The sequence below is a fragment of the Bombina bombina genome, chromosome 1 (genome assembly GCF_027579735.1).
Source record: "Bombina bombina isolate aBomBom1 chromosome 1, aBomBom1.pri, whole genome shotgun sequence".
Classification (NCBI taxonomy): Eukaryota; Metazoa; Chordata; class Amphibia; order Anura; family Bombinatoridae; genus Bombina; species Bombina bombina.
In genome coordinates this window covers 636271062-636284341 of record NC_069499.1, presented here as the reverse complement: position 1 = coordinate 636284341, position 13280 = coordinate 636271062, and the positions used below count along the sequence as shown (strand labels likewise).

At 37.4% G+C, this 13280-nt stretch overlaps 1 protein-coding gene across 8 annotated transcripts in view; it reads right to left on the bottom strand.

Annotated features, from left to right (window-relative positions):
• Positions 1-13280, bottom strand: part of GDPD2 (glycerophosphodiester phosphodiesterase domain containing 2) — a 223337-nt gene that overhangs the window by 167195 nt on the left and 42862 nt on the right. Inside the window, exon 2 of one of the 8 annotated variants that reach the window (XM_053699063.1) lies at positions 1606-1721. The exons of the other annotated variants lie outside the window; for them this stretch is intronic. The gene's annotated coding sequence lies outside the window, so the exon portion shown is untranslated. The remainder of the gene's footprint in view (positions 1-1605; positions 1722-13280) is intronic. 8 annotated transcript variants of the gene reach the window in all.

Sequence of the window (13280 nt, the reverse complement as noted above, 5' to 3'; positions counted from 1 at the left end):
ATCATAGAAAAACTCAGGTAGATTCTTCTTCAAATTCTACCAGAGAAGGAATAACACACTCCGGTGCTATTATAAAATAACAAACTTTTGATTGAAGGTATGAAACTAAGTATAATCACCACAGTCCTCTCACACATCCTATCTATTCGTTGGGTGCAAGAGAATGACTGGTAATGACAGTTAGGGGAGGAGCTATATAGCAGCTCTGCTGGGTGAATCCTCTTGCACTTCCTGTTGGGGAGGAGTTAATATCCCATAAGTAATGGATGATCCGTGGACTGGATACACTTAACAAGAGAAATCTCCTTTCCTCCAACCTTAAATTATGACCTCTTGTCAGAAACAATTTTCTTGGAATAAACAGAGCTTCTGCCATCTCTGTATATGGGCCTTGAATATATTTATATAAAGTAATCATGTCACCTCTCAAGCGCCTTTTTTCTAAAGAGAACAGACCCAGTTTGGCTAGCCTCTCCTTATAGGTTGATTTCTCCAATCCCCTTATTAGCTTTGTGGCCCTTCTCTGAACTTTTTCTAGTTCTGCAATATCTTTTTTTAGCAATCGGTCCCCAGAACTGCACTCCAAACTCAAGGTGAGGTCTTACCAGGGCTTTATATAATGACAGAATTATGCTTTCCTCCCTTGAATCAATGCCTCTTTTAATACATGCTAGTATCTTATTAGCCTTTGAAGCCGCTGCCCTGCATTGTGCACTCATCTTTAGCTTGTTATCTATTACTACTCCCAAATCCCTTTCCTGCTGTGTTTGGCTAAGTCTTGTCCCATTTAAAAAATACGTACCCTGCTTATTTTTACTTCCAAAATGTAGAACCTTGCATTTTTCCGTATAAAATCTCATTTTCCATTCACTTGCCCATAGTTCTAATTTTAGCAAATCCCTTTGTAAAGAGAGTTCGTCCTGCTCTGACCTAATGACCTTACTTAACTTAGTATCATCTGCAAAAATAGAGATGTCGCTATTTAATCCTTGTCATTTATAAAAATATTAAAAAGAACAGGGCCCAGTACTGATCCCTGGGGGACGCCACTGATTACCTTTGTCCAATCTGAGTATGATCCATTTACTACTACTCGTTGCTCCCTATCTTTTATCCAGTTATTTATCCATGAGCTAACATTTTCAGCTATTCCCAGTTCCTTAATTTTGTGCATTAATCTCTCATGTGGCACTGTATCAAATGCCTTTGCAAAATCTAAGTATATCACATCAACTGATTCCCCTTTATCTATATTTTTACTTAATTCCTCGTAGAATCTAATTAGATTAGTTTGACATGATCTATTTCTCCTAAAGCCATGCTGATTAGAACTCATAATCTTGTTTACACAAATATGCTCATCAATATAATCCCTTTAAATATCTTCCCCACTATTGATGTCAGACTAACTGGTCTATAGCTTCCTGGATCATCCCTGCTTCCCTTTTTGAAGAGTGGCACCACATCAGCTTTACGCCAATCCTGGGGTACCATGCCCGAGGATAATGAGTCTTGAAAAATTAAGAGTAAAGGTTTGTCTATAACAGTGCTAAGTTCCCTTAACACCCTTGGGTGTATTCCATCTGGGCCTGGAGTTTTATTTACCTTAATATTTTCCAGTTTTTTCCTGATATCCTCTAAACAAAACCCAGTTAGTGGTATGGACTGGCATGTTCTATTCTGTTCCAAAGTATCATTCTATGGTTCCTCTCTTGTATATACTGAAGAAAAAAAACTGGTTTAGTACCTCAGCCTTCTTCCTGTCATTATTTATCATGCTACCCTCCACGCATTTTAATGTACCTATATTATCCTTCTTAGATTTTTTGCTATTTATGTACTTAAAGGGACACTCAGGTTAAATTAAATTTCCATGATTCAGATACAGCATGTAATTTTAAACAACTTTCCAATTTACTTCCATTAAAAAAAATGTGCACAGTCTTTTATATTTACAATTTTTGAGTCACCAGATCCTACTGAGCATGTGCAAGAATTCACAGACTATACGTATATGCATTTGTGATTGGCTGATTGCTATCACATGGTACAAGGGGAGTGGAAATATACATAACTTAAAAAAAATCTACTACTCATTTGAAGTTCAGACTAAGTGCTTTTGCATTGTCTTGTTATCTTGCATTTGTTGATTATGCAAATCTAATGTGTGACTAGTCCTTTAAAGAACCTTTTAAAGTTAGACTTAGAATCCTTGGCAATTAATTTTTCATTTTCAACTTTGGCTAATTTGATTGCTTTTTTTGCATGCTTTGTTACATTCCTTATAAATATTGTATGCTGAGTCTGTACTATTTTCTTTTAATAATTTAAATACCCTACGTTTTTTCCTAATTTCTCTTAACACATTTTTATTTAGCCATAACGGCTTAGTTTTTTTATTTTTATTTTTATAAACATATGGTATGTGTTGATATGTATATTTATTTAACAAATTTTTAAATGTTATCCATTTATCCTCTGTATTTTTATTAGAAAATACATTGTCCCAATTTATATTATTTAATGATTTCCTTAAATCGTTGAATTTTGCTTTCTTGGAATTAAAAGTCTTAGGCCTAGATTTAGAGTTTGGCGTTAGCCATCAAAACCAGCGTTAGAGGCTCCTAACGCTGGTTTTGGGCTACCGCTGGTATTTAGAGTCGTGTAGGTAAGGGTCTAACGCTCACTTTCCAGCCGCGACTTTTCCATACCGCAGATCCCCCTACGCCATTTGTGTATCCTATCTTTTCAATGGGATCTTTCTAACGCCGGTATTTAGAGTCGTGGCTGAAGTGAGCGTTAGAAATCTAACGACAAAACTCCAACCGCAGAGAAAAGCCAGGAGTTAAGAGCTTTCTGGGCTAACGCCGGTTCATAAAGCTCTTAACTACTGTGCTCTAAAGTACACTAACACCCATAAACTACCTATGTACCCCTAAACCGAGGTCCCCCCACATCGCCACCACTCTATTAAAATTTTTTAACCCCTAATCTGCCGACCGCACACCGCCGCCACCTACGTTATTCCTACGTACCCCTAATCTGCTGCCCCTAACACCGCCGACCCCTATATTATATTTATTAACCCCTAATCTGCCGCCCCGTCGCCTCCACCTACCTACACTTATTAACCCCTAATCTGCCGACCGGATCTCACCGCTACTATAATAAATGTATTAACCCCTAATCCGCCTCACTCCCGCCTCAATAACCCTATAATAAATAGTATTAACCCCTAATCTTCCCTCCCTAACATCGCCGACACCTAACTTCAAGCATTAACCCCTAATCTGCCGACCGGACCTCACCGCTACTCTAATAAATTTTTTAACCCCTAAAGCTAATTCTAACCCTAACCCTAACACCCCCCAAAGGTAAATATAATTTAAATCTAACGAAATAAATTAACTCTTATTAAATAAATTATTCCTATTTAAAGCTAATTACTTACCTGTAAAATAAACCCTAATATAGCTACAATATAAATTATAATTATATTGTAGCTATTTTAGGATTAATACAGGTAGCCCTCAGTTTACGCCAGGGTTAGGTTCCAGAAGGAATGGTTGTAAATCGAAACTGTTGTAAATTGAATCCCAGTTTATAATGTAAGTCAATGGGAAGATAGGTTCCAAGCCCCTCTCAAAATTGTCATAAGTAACACCTAATACATTATTTTAAAAGCTTTGAAATGAAGACTTTAAATTCTAAACAGCATTATAAACCTAATAAAATAATCACACAATACAGATTATATAATTAAACTAAGTTAAATGAACAAAAACATTTGCTAAACAGCATTATAAACCAAATAAAATAATCACACAACACGGACTTCACTTGCATTTTTCTGCAAACAGTTCTTTCTATGCATTCCAATCTGGACTGATTTATAGACAGGAAGATCTTGTTCCTTTGAAATATGCTCGATATCTCAGGTCTGGTTAAACTGATTAATTTCTGCTTGCTTGGCTTTGCTGCAACACAAGCGGACAGCTCCACCTACTGGCTATTTTAATAAATGCACTGCTTCTCAATGCTTTTCAATAGCAGTCACATGACTGGAAAAAAAGGTTGTTATTCTGAAACGGTGTAAATTGAACCGTTGTAAAACGAGGGCCACCTGTATTTATTTTACAGGCAACTTTGTAATTATTTTAACCAGGTACAATAGCTATTAAATAGTTAACAACTATTTAATAGCTACCTAGTTAAAATAATTACATTCTATCAACCAATCGGAATTAAGGTAGGAAAATTCTGATTGGCTGATAGAATCCTATCAGCCAATCGGAATTCGAGGGACGCCATCTTGGATGACGTCCCTTAAAGGAACCGTCATTCGTCGGAAAGTCGTCTGTGAAGATGGATGTTCCGCGTCGGCGGGATGAACATGGATCCGGAAGAAAGAAGATTGAAGATGCCGCTTGGTAGAAGACTTCAGCCGGATCATGGACCTCTTCAGCTCCCGCTTGGATGAAGACTTCAGCCGGATCATGGACATCTTCAGCCCACCGCTTGGGCTTGGATCAAGACATCAGAGGCTGTTCTGGACCGATCGGTGAACCCGGCGTGGTGAAGACAAGGTAGGAAGATCTTCAGGGGCTTAGTGTTAGGTTTATTTAAGGGGGGTTTGGGTTAGATTAGGGGTATGTGGGTGGTGGGTTGTAATGTTGGGGGGGGGTATTGTATTTTTTTTTTTACAGGCAAAAGAGCTGAATTCTTTGGGGCATGCCCCGCAAAGGGCCCTTTTCAGGGCTGGTAAGGTAAAAGATCTTTTCTATTTTAATTTTAGAATAGGGTAGGGCATTTTTTTATTTTGGGGGTCTTTGTTATTTTATTAGGGGGCTTAGAGTAGGTGTAATTAGTTTAAAATTGTTGTAATATTTTTCTAATGTTTGTAAATATTTTTTTATTTTTTGTAACTTAGTTCTTTTTTATTTTTTGTACTTTAGTTAGTTTTTTTTTTGTATTTAATTAATTTATTGATAGTGTAGTGTTAGGTTTAATTGTAGATAATTGTAGGTATTTTATTTAATTAATTTATTGATAGTGTAGTGTTAGGTTAAATTGTAAATTAGGTTAGGATTTATTTTACAGGTAATTTTGTAATTATTTTAACTAAGTAGCTATTAAATAGTTATTAACTATTTAATAGCTATTGTACCTAGTTAAAATAATTACAAAGTTGCCTGTAAAATAAATATTAATCCTAAAATAGCTACAATATAATTATAATTTATATTGTAGCTAAATAAGGGTTTATTTTACAGGTAAGTATTTAGCTTTAAATAGGAATAATTTATTTAATAAGAGTTTATTTATTTCGTTAGATTTAAATTATATTTAAATTAGGGGGGTGCTAGGGTTAGACTTAGCTTTAGGGGTTAATACATTTATTATAGTAGCGGTGAGGTCTGGTCGGCAGATTAGGGGTTAATTATTGTAGGTAGGTGGAGGCGACGTTGGGGGCGGCAGATTAGGGGTTAATAAATATAATATAGGGGTCGGCGGTGTTAGGGGCAGCAGATTAGGGGTATATAGGTATAATGTAGGTTGCGGCGGTGTACGGAGCGGCATATTAGGGGTTAAAAAAATATATGCAGGTGTCAGCGATAGCGGGGCGGCAGATTAGGGGTTAATAAGTGTAAGGTTAGGGGTATTTAGACTCGGGGTACATGTTAGAGTGTTAGGTGCAGACTTAGGAAGTGTTTCCCCATAGGAAACAATGGGGCTGCGTTAGGAGCTTAACGCTTCTTTTTTGCAGGTGTTAGGTTTTTTTTCAGCTCAAACTGCCCCATTGTTTTCTATGGGGGAATCGTGCACGAGCACGTTTTTGAAGCTGGCCGCGTCCGTAAGCACCGCTGGTATTGAGAGTTGCAGTGGCAGTAAATTATGCTCTACGCTCCCTTTTTGGAGCCTAACGCAGCCATTCTGTGAACTCTAAATACCAGCGGTATTTAAAAGGTGCGGGGAAAAAAAAGCATGCGTTAGCTACGCGGGTCGTTACCGACAAAACTCTAAATCTAGGCATATGTTAAGCCTTTAAAACACTGCATATGAAAAGAGATTTCAAATGTGACCATGTTATGATCACTGTTACCCAAATGTTCTTTAACTTCTATGTTTGATATTATATCTGTATTGTTTGATAGCACTAAATCCAATATAGCTTTACTCCTAGTTGGCTCCTCTATTAATTGTGACAAGAAGTTATCCCTGAGAACATTTAAAAATCTATCCCCCTTAGCTGAATTACTAGTTTCATTGGCCCAGTTTATATCAGGGTAGTTAAAATCTCCCATAATTACAGCACTGTTATTAGCAGCCTTACCTATTTGGATAAGTAGTTGAGTTTCCTCCGGGTCACTAATGTTGGGAGGCTTGTAGCATGTTCCTAGTAATATTTTTTTAGGATTTTTCCCCCCACTCTTTATTTCAACCCACAGGGTCTCTACATTGTCACTTGTATCATAAATATCTTCCCTTATTGTAGGTTTAAGGTTAGGTTTAATATACATGCAGATTCCTCCACCCCTTTTATTATTCCTGTCCCTCCTAAATAATGTATACCCCTCTAAGTTAACTGCCCAGTCATGTGAATCATCCCACCAAGTTTCAGTTATACTGATAACATCATAGTCCTCTTCTGCAACTAAGAGCGTCAGCTCCCCCATTTTACCTGTCATGCTTCTTGCATTTGTTGTCATACATTTAATTTTCATGTGCTTTCTGCTGCTACTTGGTGTGCTTTCCTCTATACTTTCTAATATGACATTTCTTAAGTCATCCCTTCCTTGAGATATTAAGGGAGTGACATATTCAAAGACTGATCTCTCTGTTCTATTTTGTTCTAATTGACCCTCCCCCCCTTTGCCTAGTTTAAAAGGTTCTCTAAACGTGCTACCATCCTTTCTCCCAACACACCTGCACCCATGTCATTCAGGTGCAATCCATCCTTACTGTACAAATTGTACCCTAGTGAAAAATCAGCCCAGTGTTCTAAAAAGTCAAACCCCTCATTTTTACACCATGTTTTTAGCCATGAATTAATAGACCTTAGCTCCTTCTGCCTTACTGAGTTAACACACGGCACTGGTAATATCTCAGAAAATATTACTTTGGAGGTCCTTGCTTTAAGCTTGCTACCTAACTCCCTGAAGTCATTTTTTAGGACTCTCCATCTCCCACTGATTCCTTCATTACTACCAATATGCACCATGACTGCAGGATCAGACCCACATCCCTCTAACAATCTATCAATATGCTCCACAATATGCCTAACACGAGCCCCTGGAAGACAGCAAACTGTTCTATGTAAAGGGTCTGGATGACAAATTACCCTATCAACCTTCCTTATAATAGAGTCTCCTACCACCAACATCTGCCTCTGACTTGTATGCCCCTCTTCCATGACTGAAGGACTGCCCACCATAGTATGCTCCTCTTCCACAGCTAAAGGACTGTTCGCTATACTAGGCAACACAGCCCTCTCTGACACTGCCACCCCTGAACTGATATCCCCAACATCTTCACTTCAAATCTATTGCGGTGTACCAGCTCAGAACTGGCCTGTCTCTTCCGCTTACCTTTACTTCGCCCTCTAACTGTGACCCAGCTACATCCTGGAGTCTCCTCATCTGAACTATACAAGTGACCTTGTATAGTCCTGATAGTTTTTATTTTGAAAGATGGTATTCTCACAAATTTGTTTAGAGATTTCAGATCCAAAATTGGTCTGAAAGAGTCTTCCTTCTTTGGAACGACGACGAGATTTGAATAAAATCCCATCCCCTGTTCCTGCAAAGGAACTGGAATAATTACTCCCATATCTTCCAGATCTGAGACAGATTGAACAAAAGCTTGGGCTTTTATTGAATGTTTTGGAATATAGGTCAGAAAAAACCTTGTTATCCCTGGGAAATAATGTTTTGAACCCAGGAATCTGGGATAGATTAAAACCAAGCCTTTCAAAAAAAGGTTTAATCTGCCCCCTACGAGGAGTACTGGATTGGGGGGGGGGGACGTACCTTCATGTGGCCTTGGAGGCTGGAACAGATTTCCTGTTTTGTTTGGATTTGTTCCAATTTGTATTGGGTCTCCAAAGTGAGAAAGAGGGGCTGTGTTTAGCTGAGGAGTCAGTTTTCTGTTCTCTATTCTAACGAAAGGAATGAAGACGATTAGGAGCTTAAAATTTTTCTTTTGACTTTTTGCCTTGAGGAAGAAAAGCTCCTTTACCACCAGTAAAAGGAAAGAGAAAGTAATCTAGATTTAGACACCATATCAGCATTCCAGGATTTAAGTGACAGTGCATTCCTGGTAAGAATAGCTAGACATGCTTTTGATATTGATTTTCATAATATCAAATATTGCATCACAAATAAAGTTATTTGTGATCTGAAGCAAATGCGATAGATTAGAACTTTCAGGGTCAGTAGAAAACTGCTGCGCAAGACTGGTTAACCAGTAAGTAGAAGTAGCAGCTATGTCAGCAATAAATATAGCTGGTCTAAGTATATATCTAGTATGTAGAAACGCCCTTCTTAAAAACGATTCCAGTTCCCTGTCTAAAGGGTCTTTAAAAGAACTACTGTCTTCTAAAGGAATAGTAGTACGTTTAGCTAGAGTGCAAATGGCCCCCATCTACTTTGGGAACCGTTTTCTATAACTCCAAATTAGCAGCAGGTAAAGGATATAATATTGTAAACCTTGTAGAGGGACTAAAAGGGACACACCTAGCTTGGCCATTCCTTTGCAATCATATCAGAGACAGCATCAGGTATAGGGAAAATCTCAGGGAGATTAACAACAGTTTTAAATACTGAATTTAAACAATTATAAGGTCTATCATCAGAAGGATTAGAATCTTCAACCCCTAAAGTGACCAAGACCTCCTTCAAAAGAGAATGAATGTCTAATTTTAAATAAAAAGGAGGCATTATCAGGTTCTACGTCAGATGAGGGAGTCTCACTCTCAGAAAAAAACCTCATTGTTTGAAGATACTTCTGTATTCTTTGAATCAGGACAAATATTACTTGTAGAATGTAAAATTTGAACTGACCTTTTTTGCTTATTTGAAGGTGGTAGGGCAGCCAATGCCTTCATTATAGCGATGGCTATGAAATGTTTCATTTGCTGGAGGTACTCCATCTGCATCTACCTATAAAGGTACAGACAGTAGGTGCGCTATTATACATAGAAACATCATTAGATTGATCAATATGTGATGATAAATCTAAACATGAGCCACATAAATGAGCTGAAGAAGGTACTTCATTTTTTTTTCCTTAAGCACACTTAATATTGGTAGAAAGGTGTTCAGGAGACTCAGTACCTATGGTAATTTTAGGGACATATTGGTGCTGCACCATTAAGGTAAAAAACAAAATTAATGCAAAAAAGCACTATATTATTAGCCCCTTAAGGCAAGCTCTTTGAGGAAAGGAAAACTATGGCCCCTTTATATAGCATTGCATGGACATTAAAGCGCTAAGCAAGTGCAATATGGTTACCATTTTATAGTGAAAAACAAACGCGCCATTATCCAATGTGCGCACATCCAAGAGACGTGCGCTAATCCGACATGCGTATAATAACGTGCACTTAGCCGCTGTGTATAAACGAATGCACCGCTTTTCTGACGGAACAACTAACCTATCTATGAGGCTATGATTAGACATGCATTGTACTAGGGTGCTCTAACCCAAAGAGTGCATTTAAGAGTCGGGACCCGGCACACACAAACTAAACCATGCCAAATTTTTCATGTGCAAAAAGGGGAATAGTGAGTATCTGTAATAGAGCTATATGTACACATATACATATATAAACTTTTACAAATTTAAAAGTGCCGTAAGCATAGCTTTGAGAGTCTATTTTAAAAAAAATATAAAACATACTAACCCATAGACACTCATCCCCTATCAATGAAGTAGAAGGCAGCCAAACCAGTACTTAAACATATCGGCAGAGGTAATGGAATAGGAGTATAACGTCTTTAAAGGGAGGCAGAAGATGAGTCCCTGTGACCGAATTTACGGAGAGCACATGAAGGATTTCCCATGAGCCAAAACCATTGTATTACGAGCCAATACTTCAAATACATCCCTCTGACAAGCTCTGTACTATGACGGGAACCGGACTTCAATAAGCTGAAAAGCTAAAAAACTGAAATATATGTTAGGTAGGAGGGGTTTTATAGGCTTTTTGGGTTTTAGGAAACTTTGCCTCCTCCTGGTAGGAGTGAATATCTCATATGTAACGGATAGTGGACTCTCGCCACCAATATGAAAAAAAATCACTTCATTTTGTCACATTCCCTTCCCACCAGTAGTTAACGCCCCTCTCTAATAAAAAAAAAATTTTAAAAAAAATTTATGCTTACCCGAGTCTACGGATCATCAGTAATTATTGTTGATTGTTGGGAATATCACTCCTGGCCAGCGGGAGGAGGCAAAGAGCACCACAGCAAAGCTGTTAAGTATCACTTCCCTACCCACAATCCCCCAGTCATTCGAACAAAGGAAAGGAAAGAAAGGAAGCAATACAAGGTGCAGAGGTGCCTGAGGTTTATAGAACAAAAAACTGTATGAAAAATACACGGTAGGCCGTGGACTCACCGTGTCAAGAAAGAAAGACATTTATCAGGAAAGCATAGAGTTCACGGATCATCAGTAACTACTTTTGGGAACCAATACCTAAGCTAGAGGACACAGATGATAAGGGAGGGACAAGACAAGTAACCTAAACAGAAGGCACCACCGCTTGAAGAACATTTTTCTCCCAAAAGAAGCCTCAGCCAAGGCAAAAGTATCGAATTTATAGAATTTGGAAAAAGTGTGCAAAGATGACCAAGTTGCAGCCTTGCAAATCTGTTCCACAGAAGCCTAATTTTTGAAGGCCCAGGAAGAAGAAACAGCCCTCGTGGAATGAGCTGTGATTTTCTCAGGAGGTTGCTGTCCAGCAGTCTTATATGCAAAGCAAATAACACTCTTCAGCCAAAAGGAAAGCGAAGTAGCCGTAGCTTTCTGACCCTTGCGTTTCCCGGAAAAACAAACAATGCAGAAGACTGACGAAAGTCCTTAGTCGCCTAAAGATAGAATTTTAGAGCTTGCACAACATCTAGGTAATGCAACAAACGCTCCTTAGGAGAAGAAGGGTTAGGACACAATGAAGGAACAACGATTTCCTGATTAATATTCTTGACCGAGACAACTTGGGGCAGGAAACCAAACAGTACGCAGAACCATGAGAAGAAACAGACCTGATGCAAGGTAAAAATCGATCCACAGAGCAAGGTGCAAGTAAAAATAGACTTTATTGCAAGTCGTGAAGATTATACAGGGTACAAGCAAGCTCAGGAGTGAGAGACAACAAAAACGTCTGACGCGTTTCCTGTCCGTAGGCACTTCGTCAGGGACTGGACATATTAATTCAAACACAGCTTAAAAAGACACACCTAGCTACGTCATGATGGAAACACCTGTTGGTCGGTGCAAAAGGTATACCACCCCATTTTTTATGTAAAAAAGGCTTGTAAATATGGTGAAACACACAAATTCTCATTATATATAATACATGTTTTTCTCAATACTAGCAGTATATGAATCTTGTATCAAAACCGAATATATAAGAGATAAATGTACACTGTTAACAACAAACAGACACGTAATAACTCTAGCCTTAAAATTTTTACATTGATACTCCAAAATGGGTATTAAGGGACGAGCAAAGACTGGGTCTTACACTAATCTATTAAAAGCTAAAATAATATTATTATTATCTCAAGAAGCTCCAAAGGGCTACATTTCTCGGCAATAAAACATTAGGCTGACTGATTACAAATCAAAAGAGAGGGATAATGAGCATAAGTAACTATGTATATATAAGAGGAAAGAAAAAAATATATATGTAAAATGACAAAAAGAGAAGCATTTGAAACTTTGCAAAAAACAAATGCAGCAAATCAAACGGATCAAAGCAACATGTTAAGATCCTTTCAGACTTGTGTATATATTAACTTGAACTGCTGCTTTATGGTTCCGCACTGTATCAATATCTAAATATCTAGATAGATAAAGCGGGTCCTAGAAGTAACAAAAATGACCCCATGTAATAGACACATACAGTCATAGATAGTATAAAGGACAATATATACATATATTTCATACATACGAGTGAAAACATATTCAACAGGGAAGCATAAACGATAGAAAGCATATATACCACTGCCATTTCACAAGCCGGTAGAAACCGTATTAAACAAGGAAACACAGAAGATAGAGTGAAATAATAATACCTCCTGACCATGCATTCCTATTGGTTACGTCAATTCTTAAAATCAACTGTTAATATTTATAAACAGATTTCATATTCATGGTTCCTAATTCCCATGGATTTCATGGTTATATGATATAAGACATTGTATATAATGTTTATAAAACTACTTTTTGAAATCCTATAGATATTACGAACTAACAATTATCGTATGTAAAAATATATGAACTTAAAGGTCAGACACCTAAATCATGTGTAACTGTGACTATCTAACATTAAGAAAATGAAAACAACTTAAATTATGTGCAAGAAAATTAATACATAATCATGTGAACTTGAGAGTGTATAAGTTCACATATAAGAAGTGAAAGTGAGTATAGTGCCAACGTGAAATGAAGTGACTAACTAAATGAAATGTGAATGGTGTGAAATATTATTGGTGAACTGGAGAATGTAAAAGTGAAGGATGTGATTAAGTCAGTTTATTACAGACTGATAATTTTCTTTTCTTACTAATGGATAATCCAAAACATAAAAATGAATGTGAAGACCTGTCTGTACTATACATATTCATTAGATATTAACAAAATGTATTGTCCTATGTTAGAAGCATTCTGTTGAAGTCCCTATGTATCATTAGATCAATCTGCCAACAACCTTCTTTTTTCATTGACTGTATGAATGTACTGCACTTCTCATTTTGTTATTCATTTCCTCTATTGTTTCTCACTCTATTACTATTTTAAGGAACAACGATTTCCTGATTAATATTCCTTGACAGAGACAACTTTGGGCAGGAAACCAACCTTAGTACGCAGAACCACCTTAGCAGAATGGAAGATAAGATAAGGAGAATCGCACTGAAGTGCAGTGAGTTCAGAAACTATTGGAGGAGAAGAAAATGTAAAGAGAAATAAAACTTTTAAGATAATAACTTAATATCTAAGGAATGCATAGGCTCAAACTGAGCCTGTTGTAAAACTTTAAGAACAAGGTTAAGACT